This window comes from Rhinoderma darwinii, chromosome 9 (genome assembly GCF_050947455.1).
Source record: "Rhinoderma darwinii isolate aRhiDar2 chromosome 9, aRhiDar2.hap1, whole genome shotgun sequence".
Taxonomy (NCBI): Eukaryota; Metazoa; Chordata; class Amphibia; order Anura; family Rhinodermatidae; genus Rhinoderma; species Rhinoderma darwinii.
The window spans coordinates 61967524-61984943 of record NC_134695.1 but is presented as its reverse complement, the minus strand read 5'-3'; the positions used below and the strand labels follow the sequence as shown (position 1 = coordinate 61984943).

General features: G+C 45.2%; 1 protein-coding gene across 5 annotated transcripts in view; it reads left to right on the top strand.

The window, feature by feature from the left end:
• LARGE2 (LARGE xylosyl- and glucuronyltransferase 2) overlaps positions 1–17420 on the top strand; it is a 51160-nt gene that overhangs the window by 1260 nt on the left and 32480 nt on the right. For 2 of the 5 annotated variants that reach the window (XM_075837944.1, XM_075837940.1), the window contains exons 2-3: positions 359–405; positions 1585–1913. The exons of the other annotated variants lie outside the window; for them this stretch is intronic. The gene's annotated coding sequence lies outside the window, so the exon portion shown is untranslated. The remainder of the gene's footprint in view (positions 1–358; positions 406–1584; positions 1914–17420) is intronic. 5 annotated transcript variants of the gene reach the window in all.

Genomic DNA, 17420 nt, shown 5'->3' with positions numbered 1-17420 from the left:
AACGCTGGAGATGGTGACGTCTCCCCTGAAAACGGCAGCAATTTATTCCATTCTCCGCAGCAGGAATTGACATGCTGCGGTACGAAAAATATGCACCGCAGGTGAATTTCTGCATGGAAATTTTACGCAGAGCGTGGATGAGATTTGTTACATCTCACCCACTTTGCTGCTACTGTATTCTGCAATTATGGACAGAAAATACGCAGCAATTCGGCTACGTGTGGACAAGCCCTTAGGCTTCGTTCACATCTGCGTCGGGACTCCGTTCATGGGTTTCATCAGACCTTTCCGTTGGGAAACCAAATGGAAACCATAGCTTTCCGTTTGCATTACCATTGATTTAATTTTTTTATTTTAGGCGTGTTGGCTGTAATGGTAGCAGAGGTGTCCTGCTGTATTGCACAGGTAGGTTCGGAGGTCCAGTGCAGGAAGGAGAGCAGATTGTTTGACATTCATGTAATTTGTTTACACGGTAACTATATTGTATTGGATAAAATATTAGGACTGAAGCGTTTTTATTGATAATTTAGTGAAATTAGCATCAACTTGATTGGTTATTGATTACCATTAAATATTTATGTGTCACCAGCAAAGTACGGAGTGCCTTGTATTTGTAATGTACCGTGTGGGGGACATGAGTTTAGGGGTGACTGTGTAGCCATTGTTTTTTATTTTCTTGCTTTGTTACAATGGTGTAAGGTATTTATGATGGATCTTCATCAGTAAAATGGAATGGATGACCCCTTTCCATATAGTAGGGTTCCGCAGCCAGCTCCTGCGTCGGCTCCGCCACCGGCCCTTCGAGCTCCGCCACCGGCCCTTCGAGCTCCGCCACCGGCCCTTCGAGCTCCGCCACCGGCCCTTCGAGCTCCGCCACCGGCCCTTCGAGCTCCGCCACCGGCCCTTCGAGCTCCGCCACCGGCCCTTCGAGCTCCGCCACCGGCCCTTCGAGCTCGGGCGAGGCCCTTCGAGCTCCGCCACCGGCCCTTCGAGCTCCGCCACCGGCCCTTCGAGCTCCGCCACCGGCCCTTCGCGCTCCCCCGCGGCCCTTCGCGCTCCCCCGCGGCCCTTCGCGCTCCCCCGCAAGCCCTTCGCGCTGCGCAGCCGGCCCCCTGCAAGCCCTTGGCGCTCCCCGCGGCCCTTGGCGCTCCCCCGCAAGCCCTTCGCGCTGCACAGCCGGCCCCCGCAAGCCCTTCGCGCTGCACAGCCGGCCCCCGCAAGCCCTTCACGCTGCGCAGCCGGCCCCCGCAAGCCCTTCGCCTGGAGAGATGATCTAGGAGAACCTAGTTGTTTGCAGATTATGTACAGTTGTTTATCTCACTTAGATAGAAAAGCTCATATTCTGCCGCCTGGATGAGGTGGACGCTATTTAAAGATCTACTGTGGTTTTTGTGTCTTTTATTAGCGTGTGTGCCCTTTGCACCCTGTGGCTACGATGATCCATCAGCTAAATGCACAATTGTGGTTTTTGAAAAGAAAAAAACTTAGCTTCCTTTTTTTCCATCAATAAAAACATCTGTTACTTTTGACGTGCCAAATTTTACCTTATTTCCCAAAAATACATTTTCGCTTTTTACTTTGCAGTGGGAGGACTGCAGCCAGGACTGCTCTGGGTTCCATGTATGACAGCCCTCTAGTAAAGCGAGTGGTCCGATACTGTCCATCGTATTTAGTATCAAGTAGCTTCCCTCAGGATCTGAAGTGTTAAATGGCTGAGTGGTTCAGAGATCAGTGACGGGGATGAGGTATATTTGGGCTCCTCTATGTATATCTCTGGATTTTGCTTGTTGCTGTGAGACGTGAGGTCAACCTCTCCAGCCATCTGTCTTTGTATCCCAGAGGATGACAGATATAGAGGAAAACTGAGGATTGACGAGAGTGGTGGATCCATGGAATAAGTACTGCACTAAAGGGTATGTTCACCTTTAAACACATTTTTGAAGTTTATAAATAGAAATAAGATGCATAAAAAGTTGATCAAATAAAGAACATTTCTAATAATCCGGCACCCAGTGGGCTGGAACTCCTGCTAATCTGCCATGTCTCAAAAATTGTCCCGTGCCGGATTATCAGGAGCGGCAGGTTTGTCAAGGTCAGCGGCAGTAAAGAATATTGGGTGTCTACCGCTAGGTCAGGGTGAAGAAGATCGATAGCGGCTCAGAAAGTTGATAACGAAGTTGAACCGTGAGCGTATATCGTGTATATTTCTCCATCAATACTACAAGTAGTTCAGAATTTATGATAATCTGACACCTCAATAACCCGGATTATGAGAATTTTACTTTACAGTATATTGTATTTATCTTGTGTTTATGTATTTCCTCCAGGGTTTAATTCAGATTTCAGCTTGTCCCTTGTTTTTCGCCGGCGGACCTATATGATGATTTGTTTTTTGTTCCAGGACGACCTGCGGGTTTTCACTGGTACCAATTTGGGGTACATATGACTTTTTGATTTCACTTTGTATTTATTTTTGGAGAGGCGGAATGATAAAAAAACCAGCAATTCTGACATAAATGACGTGATAATTACAGTATATAGTCCGGTTTGTTGTTCATAGGTTGTGAATATGCGATCCTTTCGATAATACACTGCATTATTTAACGCGATAACGTTGCGGGGCACCGATGGCCGGGCAGAGAAATCCTCTCCCCCCTGTTAAAATCCTTAGATGCTGCTGTTAGCTATTGACTGCAACTTCTATGGGGTAAAACTGCCGGGATCCCGTCCAGGTCAGCAGGGTTTCAGCTGTGTGTTCTAGCTGACACCCGCTGCTGATGGCATGTACGGTGGTTCGTATTAAACGCTTTTTGCCCATGCCGTATATATACGACGCAGTGCAGGACGTTTTTAATGGGGTGGAGAGCCGTGGCCCCTTCAATCAGCTGATCGGTGGTGGTGCCGCCAGGAGTCGGACCCTCACTGATCTGATATTGATGGGCTATTCTAAGGATAAGCCACCAATATCAACGTCCTGAGAAACCCCTTTAACGTGCACACTCGGTCGCCCTATTTCGTTGGGGAGAGGGGAATAAGCTGCTGACAGACTTCTCTGGAGGCGGCTTATCTCGCGCAGAAATATGTTGAAATCCAACATACCCAAACCTTCTTTCCTCCGACATCTGCCACCAGGGGAGAGTTGAACACATAAGATGTTCCGCAGGGAATCGGCAGATGCGTCCGCTTTCATCTAATTTGTACGGGCACCTTTAGTCCTAATGAATTACGTAAGATCTAATAACCAGGACGCCTGCAGCTGGTGGACTTGGATGAGTATTGTGTCCCGGTTTGAGTGTTTACCTCTTTACAGCTCTGCAGAACTTTTTCCATTGTGTCTCAGTGCATCGTGTACTATGAGCACAGCTGTAAGGGATAACGTTTTGTGTATATACCATACAGGTGACAGCAAGGTCCTCTCCTGCCTCGTAATCATATGGTAATGACAGACCGCTGGTCATAGTCAATATTGGCCGAGCTGTGTATACTTTCACAGCGTGCTCTTATAGTTTGTCTTTGTCAGATTGGTACCAAGTGTGCCAGCGGGGGCGACTTTCAAAGTGTCACTCAGAAGCCCGCCGTGCTTTGGACCTAGTCTAAGAAACATCTCTGTGTGATCTGGGTCTTATCAAGATTTATTGGATTAGATCATGTATGTTGATATCTTAGTATGTAAAGTGTACTACTACTACTCTCAGCGGATTTAGCCATTCTAGCTGTTGAATATTTAGTAACTAATTGATTTGCTATGAATAGTTGATGCCAACAGTAGCAGATTTCGGTGCAGCTCCGTGCCATGGATACCCGTTAATTTCTATGGCCATTGACGTTGTGGTTCCTCTACCTCTAATACCTGGTTTTAAGGGTTTCGGCAACAAGATCCCTGTTTTATCAGGTTTTGGCAAGGTGACCCACCATTTGGAATGGGTTGTCCAAAAATCCTGAGAATCCTCATTAATACAAGTAGAGGTAGCCATCATGATTTTTTTTTGATTTTTTTTTTGGGGGGAAGGGGGCATTTGACTGTACTGAAAATACTGTGCACAGCTGATGAACTCCGTCCAGCAAGTCCATGAAGAATCTTCAAAAACGGGCTACGGTGAAAAAAGGTCCAAAAGGTGACTCGGGTAATGGCTGTAGGCGCTTACAAAGTGGTACTTTCTGTAGCTGTCACTCCATCTCCCCACCCAACGTTGAGTTCCCCTCGTCTAGATGGAAGATCTACCAAGGCTTGGAGGACGTGAATGTGGTGATGGATCATGGTCTGAAACTTCAAAACTGAAGCTGAAAATGCCCTTTAGTAGTATTTTTATGGGATGTTTTTTTATGGATGCTGGCGGTGTTGGTGTGTTCTTGGGACAGGTCCAATTTAACGAGGATCTCTACACGGTTCCAATGTAGACCACCTGCCCTGATGACAAACTGAGCTGGAATTGAGATGCGGTGTAGTATCCCCCCCAAAACTCAAATTTAAGGGGGCTGTTGAATGCTCTCAATACCTGCAAGGTTAACCCTTGTAGATGCCCATGTTTAATGTGCACCTCTCATTATAGGAGACTTCAGTGGTGGACCAAGGACTTGTCGTAGGGGGTCTGTTGGTGCCGGTATATAAGAAGTTGTAGTATTCCTTATTTGTCGTATTTGTGTAATGGTTCTCGGTCGTGGGAGAAAAGTGGAGGCTTAAAGAAGATCTGTTTTTATTTTGGAAAAGTCTTACCTATAAATTTAGCAAAACACATCATTATCAGGCAAGAAGATTGAGGAACGCCGCCGTCCACCGGGGAATGCACCTGTATTTCCCCATACATCCGGTTATTAGTATTATGAGGGATTACCTAGGAATCGGATGCGGAGGAAAACAGAGAACACAAAGATTGTTCTGATGCCAAGCACCTCGGTCTAATTGCCAGTTCCCGTCTCCGGTTTAATCTCTCTTTCCCGGCTTGGGAAAGTTTCAAGTCCAGACTCCTCAGAGCAATGTGGAGAAGTAAAGAATCCGCAGTTCTCACAATGGAGTCTATTTAAGTTGGTTAAATGCAGAACTCTGTATATAAAATCGTATCTATTTAATAGTTGGGCTATGTTCACACAGGGTGGTGCGGTTTTTCAGCTAGAATGTCCGCTGCGGAAAACTGCACGTAAAAAAATAAATAAAAGTTTCATACTTAACCCGTAGCCATTGTGACGCGTTTCTCCGCCGGTTTGCAGCACGGCCTCCTGGGATGACATTTCATAGATGCAAAAAAAAAAAAAAGCAGCGTTGGCGAAAATGCAATTGAAATGCTGCGGATTAAAATCTCATCCACTTTTCTGCCACTGTATTATGCGGTGGATTTTCCAGATTCAGCCTGGTGAGTGGATCACCCACTATTTGGATCTAGCATCCTGTTCACAGTGCCGCCCCATTGAATACGTTGGATGTGTGTGTATATATATATGTGTGTGTGTGTGTGTGTGTGTGTGTGTGTGTGTGTGTGTGTGTGTGTGTGTATATATATATATATAATTTTCTTTTGAACATTGGCGTCTGCTTGTCGCCGCTCCACATTGAAGCTGACGTGTATATACACAGAGGCTCATTACAATGCACTGGTCGCAAAACGAAGTTTGCAGCCTCCATGATCCTGGATTGTTATTCAGCATGAAACAAGTTTTGCCACCTACTAGATCTGCAGGATTTCTGCACCATTCTGTACCGGGTGACTTGAATTTTACTGTATTTGGGCATCCTGGGGCTGGCGACTATTTTCTGTATGGGATATGCCATCATTTTCTAATTGATGGGGGTGCGATTGCCGGGGCTCCCACCGATTCTGAGAATGGAAGCGGCTGTTCAAGGAACCGCGGCACGGCCCAACTCACTTGAATGGAGCTGTGTCGCTGTGCAGGGAAAAAGAGTGAAACCAGCGCTGCATCCCCTTAATTTATTCATCAAAGCAGTGATTTCCAACCTTACACTTTCCAGGAATGCTGTGAGTTGTAGTTTCCCAACAGCTGGAGAGACCCAGGTTTGGGACCACTGCCTAAAAATATAATATATCTATCTCAAATGCCTGATTTGATTTATTAATTAGTTTCCCCCCATGAAATAGCAATGCCGGAGCATCTTTTCTCAGAACTCTACATTGTTTCGTTCCTCTGTTATTCCTCCTGGAAATGCGTAAATTAATTGTAAAAATGGGCGTTACCGTTCACCTTGTCAATGGGGCATGTCCCTGCACTCTCTGACTGTCCAATCGGTGCTAACAGCATCAATGTGTATGCACACACCCTATTTCCAAGGTGAATAATATCTATATATTTCTATCTACATTTTCCAGGAGGAATAACAGAGGAACGGCACAATGCCGAATGCTAAGAAAAGAGGCTCCAGCATTGTTTTTTCATAGAGAATACAATTATTTACTAAAATGGACAGGTCATGAGAGCAGACAGGTCGTCCCTAATGAAATTACCCAGCAGGTCGACAGTATTTTGTTTTGCAGGTTACCCCTCCCCCTACCAAACATATAATCACCAAATATGATCCGCCAGCACTATAGCAAGTGACACTGCCGGATCATTTATGGGGACTGACCATATCACCTACCACAGCGGCGTCGGTTGCTAGGCAACTACCAAAACTTCTTTTGATGATTGACTTTTGTTAGTGTTTCCCTTAATGTTGTAAACATTTCTCCGTATGACTGTGTAGCCCGGAGCTGACAGCACGGAATTCAGCACACGTGCCGGGCACATTCTCTGCACGCAGCGCGCTGACCTAGAAATCCGGTATTAAAAGTCCCGCAAAACAGTAGCGGTTGTGTTCGTGTACCCTGCATGGTAAATCCGTCAGCTGCATGGACAATGACTGTAATTCTCATCCGCTGTCCTGCGGTAACTAGAGTCCTATCTGGGCAGGAAGGGGTTAAGTAACAATAGGCCGCACAACTATTCGTGACATACCTTCATTTACAATTGTTAAGCGAAAACAGACAATGGGTAGCAGCAAGGCATGCTGGGAATTACTTTTTGTCCACGTGCACACCCATTCTGTATCCCTGCAGGAGCGGAACTGTTCCTGGAAAGAGTAAGATATGCCGGGACTATGTGATCTGTCGTTTACCGAGATCTACCAGATGTCAGAGAATGTAATATTTAAAAAAAACTATGAAAAACAAACTTTGAGGGTATGTTCACACGCTAAAGTAAAAACGGCTGTAAAATACGGAGCGGTTTTCAAGTGAAAACAGCCTTTGATTTTCATCTGTTTTTGACACAATAAAAAACGGCTCCAAAAACAGCTCAAGAAGTGACATTCTACTTCTTTTTACAGGGCATTTCTTTATGCGCCGTTTTTTTCAACAAAAAAATGCATCGTCTGAACGAAACCCCATTTTTCCCATTGAAATCAATGGGCAGATGTTCGTAGGTGTTCATCTTCTGTTTTTTTCTAGGCATTTTTCGAGGCGTTTATACCCCAAAAAACACCTGAAAACACAGCGTAGTGAACATACCCTTAGGGTAAATGCCCAAAAAAACGGTAGCTGAGCACCTACAAACATCTGCCCATTGAATTTCATTTGAAAAACTGCGTTTCGTTATGACGGGGTGTTTTTTTACACCGCCGTTTTGAAAAACATCATGTAAAAAAACGCCCTGTAAAAAAAATAGCATGTCCCTTCTTGAGCCGTTTTTGGATCTGTTTTTTATTGTGTCAATACAAAAACAGCTCCAAAAAAACGGCTGAAAATCAAAGGCTGTTTTCCCTTGGAAGCAGCTCCGTAATTTTCACCCGTTTTTCACTCGGCGTGTTAATATACCCTAAAAGGATCTGCTGAGAATATATGTCCTGTGGGGGCTGTCATGCGGCCCTAAGGGGGGTTTAATTGATAGTTTGGGTCTTTCGGCTGAACATTACAGCCTCCGTCCCCCCAGTTAGACTCTTAGGGTATGTTCACACGCACTAATTACGGACGTAATTCGGGCGTTTTTGCCCCGAATTACGTCCGAAAATAGCGCCTCAATAGCGCTGACAAACATCTGCCCATTGAAAGCAATGGGCAGACGTTTGTCTGTTCACACGAGGAGCAATTTACGCGCCGCAGTCAAATGACGGCGCGTAAATAGACGCCCGCGTCAAAGAAGTGACCTGTCACTTCTTTGGCCGTAATTGGAGCCGTTATTCATTGACTCCAATGAATAGCAGCGCCAATTACGTCCGTAATGGACGCGGCGTTCAAGCGCCTGCACATGCCGTTACGGCTGAAATTACGGGGATGTTTTCAGGCTGAAACATCCCCGTAATTTCAGCCGTTACGGACGCCCTCGTGTGAGCATACCCTGACAGACATTTTTGGTAAAATAGGTCCAAATAGAACTTATTTTGTAATCTTAAATTAAGACCAACATTAAATACCCGGAATATCTAAGCAGCGTGTTTGTTACAAGGTTTTTGCTAAAGGTTGAAAGTCCAATTTACCAGCAGCTGCGACTGCAAACCACATTGTTTCCTGTAATTGCTGCTGAACAGACTGGTGATCGTGAGTTTGCAATCTGCAAACTTTATTCTTATAAAAATGTCTTCATTTTGTTTACTTTATAAATGTTTTTTTCTTTATAGTAATTGGGCTGTGGGAGCTTTAATAAAACACGGCAGGAATCTCCAAATAACTTAATGGGGTTGTCCAAGATTAGAAAAAAGATTCAGCTTTTTTTTCCCCAAAAAAACAGCGCCAATCTTGTCGAGGTGTTGGTATCTGGTATGGCAACTTTTGAAATGCCGGCTGCGCCATGTGTCTCTCAGTGAATTATAGGAACTCATCGAAGATCTTAGGGCTGTGTCTGTTTATAAGCTTGTTTATAAGCTATCAATAAGAAGCAGCAGAATTGTGAATACAGCTCTGGAGTGTAATTCGGGAGTACAGGATAAGTAATGCAATGTATTTATTTACAAAATTACTCTGTTTTGAATGTGTGTGTGTATATATCTGTAGGATGGTGTTTATAGGTGAACCTATGCTTTAAATCAGGGGTCTCAAGCATGCGGCCACATGCGGGCCATGAGGCTGTCATTTGTGGCCCCGCGGGACACAGAGCCGCTAGTATAGGCTCTGCTCAGGGACTCTGTGGAATCCCCTGACATCGCTGTCCGCATATGGACAGCGATGTCTAGGGCTTCCCCAGAGCTGGACAGTGATGTCCCAGTAGGAACGCTACTAGCGCTCTGCCCAGGACTCCAGCTCTGGGGTTGCCCCTGACATCTAGGTCCATATATGAACAGCGATGTCAGGAGCAGAGCTGGAATCCCAGGCAGAGTGCTAGAATCGGCTCTGCTCCGGGACTCCATGTATGGACACTGATGTCAGTGGCTTCCCCAGAGTTCCGGAGCAGAGCCTATACTAGTGCTCTGCTTCGGGACACCGGCTCTGGGGTTGCCCCTGACATCACATTCTGGTCCAGGAGGATCCCCTGATGTCAGTGTATGGACAGTGACGTCAAGGGTTACTCCAGCAGAGGAATCCCTGGCCAAAGCGTCGGCAACTCTGTGGCTGGGGATTCCACTCCTAGAGGGAGCCCCAATGGAGCGATCTACTGGGAGTGTGTGTGGCACTGTGGCAGCATCTACAGAGGACACTGTGGCAGCGTCTACAGAGGACACTGTGGCAGCGTCTACAGAGGACACTGTGACAGCGTCTACAGAGGGCACTGTGGCAGCGTCTACAGAGGGCACTGTGGCAGCGTCTACAGAGGGCACTGTGGCAGCGTCTACAGAGGGCACTGTGGCAGCGTCTACAGAGGGCACTGTGGCAGCGTCTACAGAGGGCACTGTGGCAGCGTCTACAGAGGGCACTGTGGCAGCGTCTACAGAGGGCACTGTGGCAGCGTCTACAGAGGGCACTGTGGCAGCGTCTACAGAGGGCACTGTGGAATAGTCTACAGAGGACACTGTAGCATTATCTACGTGTGGGTGTGTGGCAGAATCTACAGAGGGCTCTGTGGCAGACTCTACAGAGGGCTCTGTGGCACGATCTATAAAGGCGCTGCCCAATCTTGACATTTGTGTGTCTGCCAGCTGAACCGCTGGACTGCATTTAGCAACACTTAGGGTATGTGCACACACACTAATTACGTCCGTAATTGACGGACGTATTTCGGCCGCAAGCACCGGACCGAACACACTGCAGGGAGCCGGGCTCCTAGCATCATACTTATGTACGATGCTAGGAGTCCCTGCCTCGCTGCAGGACAACTGTCCCGTACTGTAATCATGTTTTCAGTACGGGACAGTTGTCCTGCAGCGAGGCAGGGACTCCTAGCATCGTACATAAGTATGATGCTAGGAGCCCGGCTCCCTGCACTGTGTTCGGTCCGGTACTTGCGGCCGAAATACGTCCGTCAATTACGGACGTAATTAGTGTGTGTGCACATACCCTTAAACTGGAAAGCTGGATTGTTGAAATAAGCACGTGGAGAAATCTCACAAATTTCAGATATTTTGAGTATATTCAGATTTATGCCACGGTTTATTGACCACCACAAAACTGCTGCATTTTAGCGCAATTTCACAGTAGTCACAGCAAAAAAAAACAAAAACGCTATGTCTGAAAATATCATTATTCAGGTCGAAATACGGTGATAACCACATAAAAAAAACAACAATTTTTTTTAAAATGCGGTTTTAACCACACCTCACCGTCTAAATACAACCTTAGGACGAATGAGTGTTAAAAAAATATACGGACTATATTTACGGTTGTCTGAACGGCTCATTCAGATAAACGAACGTAAATATCGTCCGTGTGATGGGCCTGTGAAAAAATAGGACACGTCAATCCCTCAATACACTCATTCGTCTGAATAAGTCCTTACAGCAAGCCTGGAATGATTGCTGTGAGGGGGAGGGCAGGTGTCAGTCATACAACCTACTACTACGGCTGCTGTAATTATATCCCACCGTTTATTAAATTTAGAAGGATTCCCTCCAGCCTTGGCTGCAGTTCTAGTGATGACCTAATCATTCTATGTATATAATTATCATGATGTCACCCTGTGCTGATGCTATCCCTTTAATTGCCTCCGCCCTACACATGATGACCTTTTCTGATTGCATATTTGGCCATTATCCCTTTAAGAAAATGTTCTATTGGAATTCCTAATTCGGAATTCCTTCAGATCCCCCTTCTATGGTTCCCAAGGTTCCATGGCTGGGGGGCTCCGTCTCCGGGGGTGCCACTGTCTGGTCCCTAGTAATGGCGGGCACACATATGGCTGTATGGAGGAGGACCTTTTGGTAACTCTCTGAATTATGTTCGTGTTAATGAATGTGCCCCTCTATGTTTCCGTGCCACCACTCCCCATGGCAGTGCTGGCACCACTATGGAGGACACGACCACCGTAGTTTGATGATATCTCATCCATATGGACAACAAGTTAGTGTGAGGTCTCTAAGGGTATGTTCACATGGTACGATTAAATAACGATTTATCGCTACAAAATCGTGGCTTTGCCGTGGTTTTGAAAATGAAGTAAGTCATCCATGATTTGACTTCTCCGTGTGCATATACCCTAAGGGTGGATTTAGACATTGAGGTGCAGCTAAAACCCCATCGAAAAAACGCAAAATGCTTTGGTTTTGCTTGGCGTATTTTTGGTGGCAGTCTCAAAAAACCAGCACGACTGCACTCTCTGAATATACCCTAGGTGTAGCCCTGGCCTTAGGGTATATTTAGGTGGTTGATTACTGGGATCACCATAAAATCGTGGCAAATTGGCACATTTTTTGCGAAACCGTGGCAGAACTGCTGCATTTGAATGCACCATCTGAATATACTCTTAGGCTCTGTTCACACTTAGTTATTTGAATACATTCAGCGTCTGTCCTGGGTACAAATGCCGAGTGTGTGTGTGTGTGTGATGTGTGTGTGTGTGTGTGTGTGTGTGTGTGTGTGTGTGTGTATATGTATGTATGTATGTATGTGTGTGTGTGTGTACTTATCCTGTTGACTTTGTGGTGAATAAACCAACATCTCTCCATCTTTGAAGTCCTGGTGCTGTTACTTGCTGTCTGTTTTTGCCGTGTATGTATGTGTGTGTGTGTGTGTGTGTGTGTGTGTGTATATATATATATATATCATATTCGGCTCGTTATGTGTCGACCTACTGTACACTTTTACTGTTTTACTGTAGTTTACTGCGCTTTCCTTTACTAAGTCATACAATAAATATACCTATACAGGGTGTATACATTTTTTTTTTTCTTTACAACGACATTTAATTGGCGACATATGCCACTATATGAATATAAAACCGCCTACGTCCCAGCCTTCCTGAAGGGAGGAAGAAATGAGAGAGTCCAACTAGTTTGTGGTTTCCTGGCCTTTTAGGGTCCGTTCACATGTTGCACAAATACTGCAGATTTTCCACAACGGAATTCATTGCGGGGAAGTCTTTAGCATAATACGGAAGCAGCAAAGTTGATGAGATAGAACAAATCTCCTCCACACGCTGCGGAAATACTGAGCGGAAAAAACCCTCAGAAATTGACATGCGGTGCGGAATTTTATTCAGAAGCATTCCAATTGTATTTGCATAAACGCTGCTTATTTGATGCAGGTTTTCCCCATTGAATTCAATGGGGACGTAAAACTCGCAACAAATAGCAGTTGTTGTGTTTTTTTTGCGGCGGAATCGCAGCGATTCTGCCACAAAAAAAACGCAACTCCAGAAAAAAAAAGTCTTATACTTACCCAGAAGTCTGTGTTTCTTCCTCCTGATGTTTCATCCCATGTGACTGCCGCTGCAGCCAATCACGTGCTGTCCGCAATTACGGACCAATTCACTTCTATTGATCGCGGACACCTTCCCGCATTTTTGCGGGAATGTGTTCGGGCCGTAGAAAGCCTCCGCAAAAGATAGGACATGTCCTGTCTTTTGCTTGTTACGGTCCGTGCTGCCATACTTTGTATAGGAGCACAGGCCAAAAATGCGGGTGACTGTCCGCTGCCGTCGGTGGCCGGCCGTGCCTGTAATTACAGGCAGTGATTACGGGCCACGGCCGTGTGCATGAGGTGCTGCCGACAACGATAATATTTCTTGCAGCACAAACTTTACAATCAGTCGATCTTTCATCGGCTGATCGATGCTCTGTGTATAATGATCGGGAACGAGCGCTCATATGAACGATCATTTGCCTGATCATCGGGCTGTGTAAAAGGGCCTTTACACATTCAGATCTCCAGAGTGGACAAACCCTTTAAATACTTTTTTGCGTTACAAGTAGTAGAAATGAACACTTGCCGAGTGCAGAAAGCTTCTGAAAATGAACTTGAGTGGATGCGGCAGCTGCAAGAACGGACAATGACGTCCAGTACAAAACGGAGAGGCGAAAGTGTCTGTGATGAATAACTGTCCAGCGTCTTGCAGTCCGGTGTGAACGTTGATGAATCAGTGTCCCCTCCGGTTACAGGACTGATTTGTGGACCTGCAGGGTGTTTACTTTGTTAATGGGCATGCGGTGAAACCAGGATTGTGTGTCCTGGGGCCGAAGCATTTCAGGCCTCTCCCTTTTCAAAGTGTCGCTTCCAAAAACTCATTATATAAACACTGCGGGACCCTGAGCCGGGCGGTCCCTGCCGTGATTGTCACTAAATCGCATCAAAAATTTTCGCGTGAACACGGCCTAAAGTAAAAGAAGCAATTGTAGAAAAATATCAATTTATTTTTATAGTTCGCATGATCCGCACAAATACAGTTAACCCCTTAATGACCAGCAGGTGTAAGTCCTCAATGGCTGGACACATTTTAGTGATTTTAGGCACGTGGTGGTTTATTTGCCTTTTTTTTTAAATATATATATTGTTGGGCTACCAGAATAATTAGTCATTTCCTTTTGTGATGCCGATTTTTTTTAAAATTGCCATGCTACAAATTAAGAAGCCGCCCTGCAGGTAAATTTTTGCATGTGTTTTCTGCGTCGTCGTCCCCCGCAGCGTGTAGATGAGATTTATTCAACTCTCATCCACTCCGCTGCTGCTGTAACACGTTGCAGGAATTGTCGCACGGAAATTCTGTAGGAAATTCATATCCCATTTGCAAGTGGCCTAAGGCCGAGTGCACGTGACCATGGTGACTTTGCGGTCCGCAAAACCACCGATCCGTTGTCTGTATTTGCGGTCCATTTGTCCTCAAATAAAGTTCTGTAGTGCATCTGTGCGTTATCCGTATTCACGAATCCGCAAAACTAAGGAAGGCTGGAAAAACCCCCTGAGTAGGGAATCTTATCGCTGAATGACATGAATTCCCTGGCGTCGCTTAGCAACGTATGTGCAATTGCGGACGACACACGGACGGCAACCCATATGCCGTCCGCAATGATCATGGTCCCATAGACTTGTATGGGTGAGTCCGTGACGCAAACACGGACAGTGAAATGACATGTCCTGAGTTTTTGCCGTCCCCGCACGGATCCGTGAACGTCACTGTCGTGTGTATGGGGCCATATAAATGATTAGGTCCGTGTGCGATCCACAAAATTGCAGGTAGCACACCGACAAAAAAACACCGTCGTGTGCGTTAGGCCTTACACCTCTTGCAAACGACCGAGTTTGGGCCGTGAAAAATGGTCCGAGTGTTGGCCGCATTTCCCGGTCCAACTGTGGTCCAGGTGAACGGGACTCCGATGCCACATAGACATTTTATGATGCCAGGAGTCTCTGCCTTCCCGTGGAACATAATGAAATGATACAGTGGCATTGGAGTCCCGTTCACCTGGACCGCGGTCAGGCCTGAAAATGCGGCCGACACGCGGACCGTTTTTCACAGCCTGAACTCTGTCGTGTGCAAGAGGTGTTAATGTTAAAATAGGTTCCTCGTTTTGATTTGGACATTGTAAAATATATTATAAGTATAGTGTCAGGTGATGGAAAGGCTGCGGGTAGAGATTGGGTTTGGGTGGGCATTGTGTGTTTGTGTCCCTGAACAGTTCAAACGCCGGATTTATTCAGACGTTGCGATAAAATCGCCGTTTATTGCAATAATTAACCTAAATTTGACCGTTCCATCTGAATATACCCGCCCTATGTTCACACAGGGCGGATACGCTGCATAAACGCACACAGCGTATCTGCCCTGTGCGCCGCAGGGAATTCCGGACGAAAAACCGCACCAAATTGTAGGGCAGTTTTTGGGCCGGAATGTCCACTGCGGAAAACTGCACAGAGAAAAAAAAAGTTTCATATTAACCCGTAGTCATGGCGACGCATCCCTCTGACGTCCTGCAACCCGGCCTCCTGGGATGACGTTTCATCCCGTGTGACCACTGCAGCCTGTGATTGGCTGCAGCAGTCACATGGGATGAAACGTCATCCCAGGAGGCCGGCCTGGACGAAGAAACTTCTAATTCTAGGTAGGTATAAGGTTTTTATTTTTTTTCTGAGTTGCGTTTTTTGCGGCGGTTTTGCAGTGATTCCTATAGATGCATTGAGCGCTGAAATACCGAAAACGGAAAGTGATAATAAACCACTTCTGTCTTCACCTTAAAGAAGTCATCTCACCAAAATAACTTCTCACCTATCCTGTAGATAGGTGATAAGTGTTTGATCGCCAACGATCAGAAGAACGGGTGTCCCGAGTCCGCTGAATGGATGGAGCGACAGTCGCGCATACGTGCTGCCGCTTCATTTATCCTCTATGGGACCGCCGGAGATAGCCGAGTACTTAATAAAATGTCCTTGTCACCCATAGCAACCAATCGGAGGGCACATTTAATTTGACCAGTACAGTTTAGAAACTGAAAGCTGATTGGTTGCTATGGGCAACACGACTCATTTTATATTCTCAAAATGACGCCATCTACTGACGTTCCCCTTTATGATTTATTTATAGAAATGTTTTCATTGCATAAAGATGGAAAGTGACTCAAGCAATTTACTTGTTGCTTTTGGCAAATCCTATAAATGGATAGACGAGTCTCATTCACCTTATAATTAGGGAGCGGAGCCCTGAGCGATATAAAGGTGGTTCGGTATTTTGCGGGGTGGATCCGTCTTCAGCATATCACTTCTAATGTGTTTGTGTCTCGGTGATGTTGCTGGATCCTAGTGCGCTGCTGTTTTCTATGGGTATTAATGGTGAGGACTGGATTCTTGTGGCGTCTGCTCTGTGGGGGATTTCTAATGTCGTATAATTAAGAGAATTTTCCAATTAAAATGCGTTTATGCAGGAATGCGAAAGGAATTTTATGTATTTAGAAAGTCTCCGGCCTCCGATCGCTGTCCTGGTCCCGCACCGAACACATTTGGATGTAAATACGCATCACGTGTATTGTTGAAAGGCTCCATTGACTTTTATAGGAAGAAATGTATTTAACCCCTTCACGCCGCAGCCATTTTTCATTATTTTTCTTTTCGTTCTTTCCTCCTTGTCTTCCAAAAGCCATAACTTTTTTTTATTTATTTTTTTACATCAATATACCCGTATGAGGGCTTGTTTTTTTTTTTTTTTTTTTTTCAGGACCAGTTGTATCTTAAGTTTTGTTTTGCGGGGAAATACGATTACGGCGATACCATATTCATATAGATTTTTTTTTATGATTTACTACTTTAAAAACAAAAAAATTCAACTCTTTGTTATACTAAAAATTTGTTTTGTGTTGTCATATTCTGAGACCCATAACTTTTTTTTATTTATTTTTTATTCCATTTTTTTATGACCAAAAAAACAGCAATTCTAATGCTTATTTATTTTTACAGGGTTCACCCTGCGGAAAAAAACAATATTTTGTAATAGCTTAGAATTTTACGGACACAGCATTATAAATTATGTTTATATTTTTTACATTACTTTAGGGGGAAAAGGTGTGGTTTTTTTTTGTTTTACTTTTTAATATATTTTTTGTTTTTGTACATTACAAAAACTTTTATTTAACTATTTAGAATTTTTTTTTAGTTCCCCTAGGGGACTTAAATAAATGATCGCTAGATCGCTTATACAATACTTATGTATTGCAATGTATTGTGATTTCTACCTCCAGCATCCCGGGATTGCACCATGTGGGGGCCAATGAATTGACAGAAGGGGCTCCCCCCTTTCCTAAGGCTTAGAAGAAGTGGTTGCTATTGACGCGTCGTCTATGTGGTTAAACGCCCGAGATTTGAGTTCTCTCCAATCCCGGCTGTAATATACAGCTGACACCTGCGGCGTATAGCGCAATGTCAGCCAGTGAGCTTTCTCTATACTGCCCCCTCACCGACTATGACAGACATTTCTCTGCGGAAAAAAAAAGCACCATTTCCTGCCTTTGTTACTGCAGAAACCGGAGCGTGTTTTGCTGCGTTTTTCCGAATGTTGCGAGATGGTGACGTCTCCTCTGAAAAACGCAGCATTTCAGTCCACTTTCCGCGGCCTGATTGACATGCTGCGGTATGAATAATACGCACCGCAGG